At 47.3% G+C, this 10,029-nt stretch overlaps 1 protein-coding gene and 1 pseudogene across 1 annotated transcript in view; one reads left to right on the plus strand and one right to left on the minus strand.

Moving 5' to 3' along the window:
• Positions 1-1,259, minus strand: part of LRRC20 (leucine rich repeat containing 20) — a 66,038-nt gene extending 64,779 nt beyond the window's left edge. The window contains exon 1 of the mRNA XM_032609295.1: positions 1,172-1,259. The gene's annotated coding sequence lies outside the window, so the exon portion shown is untranslated. The remainder of the gene's footprint in view (positions 1-1,171) is intronic.
• Positions 1,260-2,853: 1,594 nt separating this feature from the next.
• Positions 2,854-4,151, plus strand: LOC116741805 (annotated as a pseudogene).
• The last annotated feature ends 5,878 nt before the right edge of the window (positions 4,152-10,029 follow it).

Genomic DNA, 10,029 nt, shown 5'->3' on the forward strand with positions numbered 1-10,029 from the left:
GATGATTTTTGCTTAAACACTGACCCTAACCCTCTGCCAGGGCTCCAGCTCTCATCAGTGAGAACTCTACCTTATCTGAAGCCCCGAGATCTGTGCAAAGGAGCTGCTGTGACACCCCGTCCGCACCAGCTGCTCCTATATTTAGTTACTGGTGTGGGCACTTGGGAACTTTAGAGCCTGGCAGCCGCTCCGAAGGGCAACTCGAGCCTCTTGCTCCATGTGTGCGAGCTCCCCCCACTCCCACCCCCACTGGCTGCAGCGGGTCCTCTGGACCGCCCAAGCTAAGGAGCCACTGGGGAAGTGCGAAGCAGTCGGCCGGATCGGACCCAAGTAGCCCCGAAGGCCCACTCGAGCCCAGACAGAGTTGACCCACTTTTCCACCCAAGGGAACGAAGCCCGCTGGGGCGAGAGCGGGACGGACTGGCGCCTTGTTTTTGAGCCATGAGGTTCCCAGAGCCGCGTGCATGCTTCTGTATGGGCATCTAAGCATCCTCGGGCTGCGCCTCCCAGGACTGAGCGCGATGGCCAGGCCAGGGTCCCCACGCCTCGCGCTAGGGGACCGCCTCACCGTCTTCCCCACCCCCCGGCGCCCGCAGCCAATGGCTCCTCGTCGCCGGCCCTCCGCTCGCCAGGCAGGCGGGGACTGGGGAGAATAAAGCAGGCAATGAGAGGAGAACGCCGGTGAACGCTGAGGGCCGGGGACTCCCGCGCTACCCGGAGGCCGAGAGGAACACTCTGGGACAGGCGTCTGCAGCTCCCCAGAGGGGAAGCAAACCCCGAAAAGTGTGGCTTCAGGGACGAAATTTACAACAGGCTCTCCCAGCAGTGGCGCCTCCCGCGGGGAACGGAGGCCCCCTCGGGACGGCTTCCCCAGGCTCCCTATCCCTGGTACCTCGGCGCCCGCTCCCCGAGCCAGCCGGGGTCCAGCCGCAGTCTGCAAGCCAGAGCCGGCGCGGCGCCGGGCCCCTTGGCACTACAGAAGCCGCAGCTGGTGCACCGCTGCTCCTTCCACGGGGTGACTTGGGGGAGGGGAGGGGAGGGTACACTACAGAAACGGGGACATTTCTCTCCCTCGCTCCCCCAGCCCCTCCAGCGCTTAGCCTCAGACTACGTTTACTTTGCGGGGCACGAAGGTGGGGCCCCGTTCCGGGCCGCTCTCTGCTCCACTTACGGCGACAATGCCTCCTAGCGCCCTGCGCAGCGCAGTCACGCTCCCTCGGCCGCCGGCGGCGCCCCATGCAGCAGCGGCGAGCTGGAACTGGCCGGGAGGGGGCAGAGGGGCTGCGGTCTCTGAGCGCACGGTCGCCCGGCCAATCGCCGCGCCAGGAGCCGCCCCGGGGCGGGAGTAGGCAGCTGCGCGCAACCAATTAGAGCGCGAGTCCTCACGCGGCGCCCCCGGAAAAGCGGCCTGTGAGCTCTCGTCCGCAGGGTGGATCCGCTTTGTGTTCGGCTTCTGGAGGAAAAACGCTTTGGACAGCGAGAGTGTAGACCGGGACGTGCAACAGAACCCAGGATTAATAGGACTGAGTCTCCAGATTTGTTTTTCTCGAGGGAGAAGAGTTGAATTAGCTAGATCAGGGGTACATTGAAAAAGGTGAAGATGGGACTAGGAAGCTTTTCCCGTGGTGCCTTCAAGGCGCCCATTCAGGTTTTTAGAGGCAATAATTCTGGCTACGCTAAGTTACTTAACCTCTCTAAATCCCAGTGTTCTTCTCTATCAAATGAGAATTAAAATGTATAAAAACCGGGCGTCCCTGGTGGCGCAGTGGTTGAGAGTCCGCCTGCCGATGCAAGGGACACAGGTTCGTGCCCCGGTCCGGGAAGATCCCACGTGCCGCGGAGCGGCTGGGCCCGTGAGCCATGGCCGCTGAGCCTGCGCGTCCGGAGCCTGTGCTCCGCAACGGGAGAGGCCACAACATTGAGAGGCCCGCGTAACGCAAAAAAAAAAAAAAAAAAGTATAAAAACCTAGTTCACAGGGTCATTGTGAGGATTAATACCTGAAAAGTTTAGTGCAGTGCCCGGTATGATGGCTCAGGGAAGGGTAACTGCTTCACAGGCCTACATTTACAGAGGATTCCCCACAGACTCTTTACTAGGCACTGTGGGGAGGACCAAAGAGATGAGGCCCCTAACTCAACCAGCGATGGTGGTCAATGAGTCAAATGCTCTAATAAACAGAAGCATATGTTAAATATGTGGGAGTCCTGAAGAAAGAACATTTAATTCTGCCCCTGGGGATTGGGGTAGTTAGATAAGGAACACACATTCACTTGGGTCTTGATGGATATTATGGGTTAAATTGTGTCTCCCCACCAAAAAAGATATGTTGAAGTCTTAACCCCCGGTACCTCAGAATGTGGCCTTATTTGGAAATATGGTCATTGCAGATATAATTAGTGAAGATGAGGTCATACTGGCATAGGCTGTGATTGGTGTTCTTATAAGAAGAGAAGAGACACATCGACACAAAGGGAGAAGGCCATGTGAAAATGGAGGCGGGGTAAAATGATGTGTCTACAAGCCAAGGAATCCCAAGGATTGTGGGCAAGGATCAGAAATTACGAAGAGGCAAGGAACGGATTCTCCCTCAGAGCCTCCGAAAAGGAACCAATTCCGCTGACACCTTGATTTCAGACTTCCAGACTCCAGAGTTGTGAGAATAAGTTTCTCTTGTTTTCAGCTACCTAGTTTGTGGCAATTTCTTACAACAGCCCTGGGAAACTGCTACAATAGATGAGTCGGAATAAAGGGAAGGGGATGAGAAACACCTCCAAGAAAGTCTTTCAAAACTGAACGCCTGGGCTGCGCCGGCCTGGCCTGGCCTGGCTGAGGGGAGGTGGCGGGAGGGCGCTATGGTGGAGGCTGGGCCACAGGCACCACCACCCCTGGGCACCCCAAGCCGGTACGAGAAGAGTTTGGAACTTCTCACTGCCAAGTTCGTGTCACTTCTGCAGGAGGCGAAGGACGGCGTGCTTGACCTCGAGCTGGCAGCTGACACCCTAGCTGTTCGCCGGAAGTGGCGGATTTATGACATTACCAATGTGCTGGAAGGTATCAGGCTGATGGAGAAAAAATCCAAGCATAGCATCCAGTAGAAGTGCGTGGGGCCTGGCTGCAATACCCGAGAGACTGCGGACAAGTCGATTGAGCTCAAGGCAGAGATGGAGGAGCTGCAGCAGCGAGAGCAAGAACTAGACCAGCACAAGGTGTGGGTGCAGCAGAGCATCCGGAACATCACAGAGGATGTGCAGAACAGCTGCTTGGCCTATGTGACTCATGAGGACATCTGCAGATGCTTTGCTGGAGATGCCATCCAGGCCCCGTCGGGCACCAGCCTGGAGGTGCCCATCCCAGAGGGCCTCAATGGGCAGAAGAAGTACCATATTCACCTGAAGAATGTAAGTGGCCCCATCGAGGTGCTGCTATTGAACTAGGAGGCATGGAGCTCACCACTTGTGGCGGTGCCTAAGCCACCACCCAAAGATCTGCTCCAGATCCCACCTGCTGTCTCTCCCCCTCCGCCTCTGCCCAAGCCTGCTCTGGCCCAGCCCCAGGATGCCTCATGCCCAAGCAGTCCCCAGGTGACCACCCCGAACCCTGTTCCCGGCAGCACTGAAGCCCAGGGGGTGGCCAGTCCAGCAGCTGAGATCACAGTGAGTGGTGGCCCTGGAACCGATAGCAAGGACAGTGGTGAGCTCAGCTCCCTCCCGCTGGGCCTGACGGCACTGTACACCCGGCTGCTGCAGTCCTCTGCCCTGTTGGACAGCAGTAGCAGCAGTAGCAGTTCATCTGGACCCAACCCTTCCGCCTCCTTTGAGCCCATCAAGGCAGACCCCACAGGTGTTCTGGAGCCCCCCAAAGAGCTGTCAGAAATCTTTGATCCCACTCGAGAGTGCATGAGCTCAGAGCTCCTGGAGGAGCTGATGTCCTCAGAAGTGTTTGCACCCCTCCTCCACCTTTCTCCACCCCCTGGAGACCACGATTACATCTACAACCTGGATGAGAGTGAAGGTATCTGTGACCTCTTTGATGTGCCTGTCCCCAACCTCTGACTGACAGGGGCATGCCCTTTGTGGCTGGGACACAGACTGTCTAACCTGGGGGCTGCCTAGGGACCTCACCCCACCCCACCCCTACACAGCTTGAGAGCCGCAGATTCCTGGCTTCGCCAGCCTTCCCTCACTGCACAGTTCTGGCCACAAGTCCCACTCCTGCACCAACACCTGTTCTGTGCTGGGAGAGCAGGGGAAAGGGGCTTAGCCCGCTCCACTGTGGAACCAAAGTGTTTGCCACTCCTTTTTTGGGGACTTCCCCTATCTGGTAGCCTCCCCCCGCCCTCCCAGAGTTGAGTTTCAGCTGCCACCCAGTGGCACAGATCCAAGGACCCTCCATCACCCTCCTAGGGCATCTCGTCCAGCCCCATCGCCCTGTACCTGCCAGCCCCTGCCCCTCCAGGAGGAAGCATGGGGTGGGGCTGGGCACTTGCCAGCACCTAGCCTAGCCTTCATTTCTCTCCATGTGGATCACACCGCTCCTTTGTACCGCTCATGTGCCCCTTTCTGCTGGACCCTTGGCCCTGAGAACCTGCTGGGGGTGGGGGGAGGAGCAGGTTGCTAACAGGAGGAATGGAGATCTCTAGCTAGGAATCTGGGTGGGAGAGTCTTAGGAATCTGGGTGGGAGAGTCCCTGAGGATTGGCCCAGCCTCCGTCTGACCCGCAGCTCCCCTCTTGTTTCTTGGGGTTTTTTTTTTGAATTTTATTTATTTTTTTAAACAGCAGGTTCTTATTAGTTATCCATTTTAGACATATTAGTGTATATTTGTCAATCCCAATCTCCCAATTCATCACACCACCACCATCCCCCTCCGCCGCTTTCCCCGCTTGGTGTCCATACATTTGTTTTCTACATCTGTGTCTCAATTTCTGCCCTGCAAACTGGTTCATCTGTACCATTTTTCTAGGTTCCACATATATGCGTTAATAGATGATATTTGTTTTTCTCTTTCTGACTTACTTCACTCTGTATGACAATCTCTAGATTCATCTACGTCTCTACAAATGACCCAATTTCATTCCTTTTTATACCTGAGTAATATTCCATTGTATATATGTACCACACCTTCTTTATCCATTCATCTGTCGATGGGCATTTAGGTTGCTTCCATGACCTGGCTATTGTAAACAGTGTTGCAGTGAACATTGGGGTGCATGTATCTTTTTGAATTATGGTTTTCTCTGGGTATATGCCCAGTAGTGGGATTGCTGGGTCATATGTTAATTCTATTTTTAGTTTTTTAAGGAACCTCCATACTGTTCTCCATAGTGGTGATATCAACTTACATTCCCGCCAATAGTGCAAGAGGGTTCCCTTTTGTTCACACCCTCTCCAGCATTTGTTGTTTGTAGATTTTCTGATGATGCCCATTCTAACTGGTGTGAGGTGATACCTCATTGTAGTTTCGATTTGCATTTCTCTAATAATTAGTGATGTTGAGCATCTTTTCATGTGCTTCTTGGCCATCTGTATGTCTTCTTTGGAGAAATGTCTACTTAGGTCTTCTGCCCATTTTTAGATTGGGTTGTTGTTTTTTTTTAATATTGAGCTGTGTGAGCTGTTTATATATTTTGGAGATCAATCCTTTGTCTGTAGATTCATTTGCAAATATTTTCTCCCATTCTGAGGATTATCTTTTTGTCTTGTTTGTAGTTTCCTTTGCTTGCAAAAGCTTTTAAGTTTCATTAGGTCCCATTTGTTTATTTTTGTTTTTATTTCCATCACTCTACGAGGTGGATCAAAAAAGATCTTGCTGTGATTTATGTCAAAGAGTGTTCTTCTTGTGTTTTCCTCTAAGAGTTTTATAGTGTCTGGGCTTACATTTAGGTCTCTAATCCATTTTGAGTTTATTTTTGTGTATGGTGTTAGGGAGTGTTCTAATTTCATTCTTTTACATGTAGCTGTCCAGTTTTCCCAGCACCACTTATTGAAGAGACTGTCTTTTCTCCATTGTATATCCTTGCCTCCTTTGTCATAGATTAGTTGACCGTAGGTGTGTGGGTTTATCTCTGGGCTTTCTATCCTGTTCCATTGATCTATATTTCTGTTTTTGTGCCAGTACCATATTGTCTTGATTACTGTAGCTTTGTAATATAATCTGAAGTCAGGGAGTCTGATTCTTCCAGCTCCGTTTTTTTCCCTCAAGACTGCTTTGGCTATTCAGGGTCTTTTGTGTCTCCATACAAATTTTAAGATTTTTTGTTCTAGTTCTGTTAAAAATGTTATTGGTAATTTGATAGGGATTGCATTGAATCTGTAGATTGCTTTGGGTAGTATAGTCATTTTCACAATACTGATTCTTCCAATCCAAGAACATGGTGTATCTCTCCAACTGTTTGTATCATCTTTAATTTCTTTCATCAGTGTCTTATAGTTTTCTGCATACGGGTCTTTTGTCTCCCTAGGTAGGTTTATTCCTAGGTATTTTATTCTTTTTGTTGCAGTGGTAAATGGGAGTGTTTCCTTAATTTCTCTTTCAGATTTTTCATCATTAGTGTATAGGAATGCAAGAGATTTCTCTACCTTAATTTTGTATCCTGCAACTTTACTAAATTCATTGATTAGCTCTAGTAGTTTTCTGGTGGCATCTTTAGGATTCTCTATGTATAGTATCATGTCATCTGCAAACAGTGACAGTTTTACTTCCTCTTTTCCAATTTGTATTCCTTTTATTTCTTTTTCTTCTCTGATTGCCGTGGCTAGGACTTCCAAAACTATGTTGAATAATTGTGGTGAGAGTGGACATCCTTGTCTTTTTCTGATCTTAGTGGAAATGCTTTCAGTTTTTCACCATTGTGAATGATGTTTGCTGTGGGTTTGTCATATATGGCCTTTATTATGTTGAGGTAGGTTCCCTCTATGTCCACTTTCTGGAGAGTTTTTATCATAAATGGGTGTTGAATTTTGTCAGAAGCTTTTTCTGCATCTATTGAGATGATCATATGGTTTTTATTCTTCAATTTGTTAATATGCTGTATCACATTGATTGATTTGCGTATATTGAAGAATCCTGGGATAAATCCCACTTGATCATGGTGTGTGATCCTTTTAATGTGTTGTTGGATTCTGTTTGCTAGTATCTTGTTGAGGAGTTTTGCATCTATATTCATCAGTGATATTGGTCTGTAATTTTCTTTTTTTGTAGTATCTTTGGTTTTGGTATCAAGGTGATGGTGGCCTCATAGAATGGGTTTCGGAGTGTTCCTTCCTCTGCAATATTTTGGAAGAGTTTGAGAAGGATGGGTGTTAGCTCTTCTCTAAATGTTTGATAGAATTCACCTGTGAAGCCATCTGGTCCTGGACTTTTTTTTTTTTTTTTTGCAGTACGTGCGCCTCTCACTGTTGTGGCCTCTCCCGTCGTGGAGCACAGGTTCTGGACGCGCAGGCCCAGCGGCCACAGCTCACGGGCCCAGCCACTCCACGGCATGTGGGATCTTCCCGGACCCGGGCACGAACCTGTGTCCCCTGCATCGGCAGGCAGACTCTCAACCACTGCGCCACCAGGGAAGCCCTGGCCCTGGACTTTTGTTTGTTGGAAGATTTTTTTTTTTTTTTTTTTTTTTGCGGTATGCAGGCCTCTCACCGTTGTGGCCTCTCCCGTTGCAGAGCACAGGATCCAGACGCACAGGCTTAGTGACCATGGCTCACGGGCCCAGCTGCTCTGCGGCATGTGGGATCTTCCCAAACTGGAGCACAAACCCGTGTCCCCTGCATCAGCAGGTGGACTCTGAACCACTGCGCCACCAGGGAAGCCCTGTTGGAAGATTTTTAATCACAGTTTCAATTTCATTACTTGTGATTGGTCTGTTCCTATTTTCTATTTCTCCTTGGTTCAGTCTCAGAAGGTTATACCTCTCTAAGAATTTGTCCATTTCTTCCAGATTGTCCATTTTATTGGCATAGAGTTGCCTGTAGTAGTCTCTTAGGATGCTTTGTATTTCTGCGGTGTCTGTTGTAACTTCTCCTTTTTCATTTCTAACTTTATTGATTTGAGTACTCTCCCTCTTTTTCTTGATGAGTCTGACTAATGGTTTATCAATTTTGTTTATCTTCTCAAAGACCCAGCTTTTAGTTTTATTGATCTTTGCTATTGTTTTCTTTGTTTCTATTTCATTTATTTCTGCTCTGATATTTATGATTTCTTTCCTTCTGCTAACTTTGGGTTTGGTTGTTCTCCTGTCTCTAGTTCCTTTAGGTGTACGGTTAGATTGTTTATTTGAGATTTTTCTTGTTTCTTGAGGTAGGCTTGTATTTCTATAAACTTCCCTCTTAGAACTGCTTTTGCTGCATCCCATAGATTTTGGATCGTCGTGTTTTCATTGTCATTTGCCTCTAGGTGTTTTTCGATTTCCTCTGATTTCTTCAGTGATCTCTTGGTTATTTAGTAACGTATTGTTTAGCCTCCATGTGTTTGTGTTTTTTACATTTTTTTCTCTGTAATTGATTTCTAATCTCATAACATTGTGGTCAGAAAAGATGCTTGGTATGATTTCAATTTTCTTAAATTTACTGAGGCTTGATTTGTGACCCAAGATGTGATCTATCCTGGAGAATGTTCCGTGTACCCTTGAGAAGAAAGTGTAATCTGCTGTTTTTGGATGGAATGTCCTATGAATATCAATTAAATCTATCTGGTCTATTGTGTCATTTAAAGCTTGTGTTTCCTTATTAATTTTCTGTTTCAATGATCTGTCCGTTGATGTAAGTGAGGTGTTAAAGTCCCTCACTATTATTGTGTTACTGTCAATTTCCTCTTTTAGAGCTGTTAACAGTTGCCTTATGTATTGAGGTGCTCCTATGTTGGGTGCATATATATTTATAATTGTTATATCTTCTTCTTGGATTGATCCCTTGATCATTATGTAGTGTCCTTCCTTGTCTCTTGTAACATTCTTTATTTTAAAGTCTATTTTATCTGATATGAGTATTGCTACTCCAGCTTTCTTTTGATTTCCATTTGCATGGAATATTTTTTTCCATCCCCTCACTTTCAGTGTGTATGTGTCCCTAGGTCTGAAGTGGGTCTCTTGTAGACAGCATATATATGGGTCTTGTTTTTGTATCCATTCAGCGAGCCTGTGTTTTTTGGTTGGAGCATTGAATCCATTCATGTTTAAGGTAATTATCGATATGTATGTTCCTATTACCATTTTCTTAATTGTTTTCGGTTTGTTTTTATAGGTCCTTTTCTTTTCTGTGTTTTCCACTTAGAGAAGTTCCTGTAGCATTTGTTGTACAGCTGGTTTGGTGGTGCTGAATTCTCTTAGCTTTTGCTTGTTTGTAAAGCTTTTGATTTCTCCACTGAATCTGAATGAGATCCTTGCCTGGTAAAGTAATCTTAGTTGTAGGTTCTTCCATTTCATCACTTTAAATGTGTCATGCCACTCCCTTCTGGCTTGTAGAGTTTCTGCTGAGAAATCAGCTGTTACCCTTATGAAAATTCCCTTGTATGTTATCTGTCTTTTTTCCTTTGCTCCTTTCAATAATTTTTCTTTATCTTTAATTTTTGCCAATTTGATTACTATGTGTCTCGGCATGTTTCTCCTTGGGTTTATCCTGTATTGGACTATCTACGCATCCTGGACTTGGGTGGCTATTTCCTTTCCCATGTTAGGGAAGTTTTTGACTATAATCTCTTCAAATTTTTTGTCAGGTCCTCTCTCTCTCTTCTCCTTCTGGGACCCCTTAATGCGAATGTTGTTGCATTTAATGTTGTCCCAGAGGTCTCTTAGGCTGTCTTCATTTCTTTTCATTCTTTTTTCTTTATTCTGTTCCGCAGCAGTGAATTCCACCATTCTGTCTTCCAGGTCACTTATCTGTTCTTCTGCCTCAGTTATTCTGCTATTGATTCCTTCTTCTGTATTTTTCGTTTCAGTTATTGTATTGTTCATCTCTGTTTGTTTGTTCTTTAATTCTTCTAGGTCTTTGTTAAACATTTCTTGCATCATCTTGATCTTTGCCTCCATTCTTTTTC

This window comes from Phocoena sinus, chromosome 16 (assembly GCF_008692025.1).
Source record: "Phocoena sinus isolate mPhoSin1 chromosome 16, mPhoSin1.pri, whole genome shotgun sequence".
Lineage (NCBI taxonomy): Eukaryota > Metazoa > Chordata > Mammalia > Artiodactyla > Phocoenidae > Phocoena > Phocoena sinus.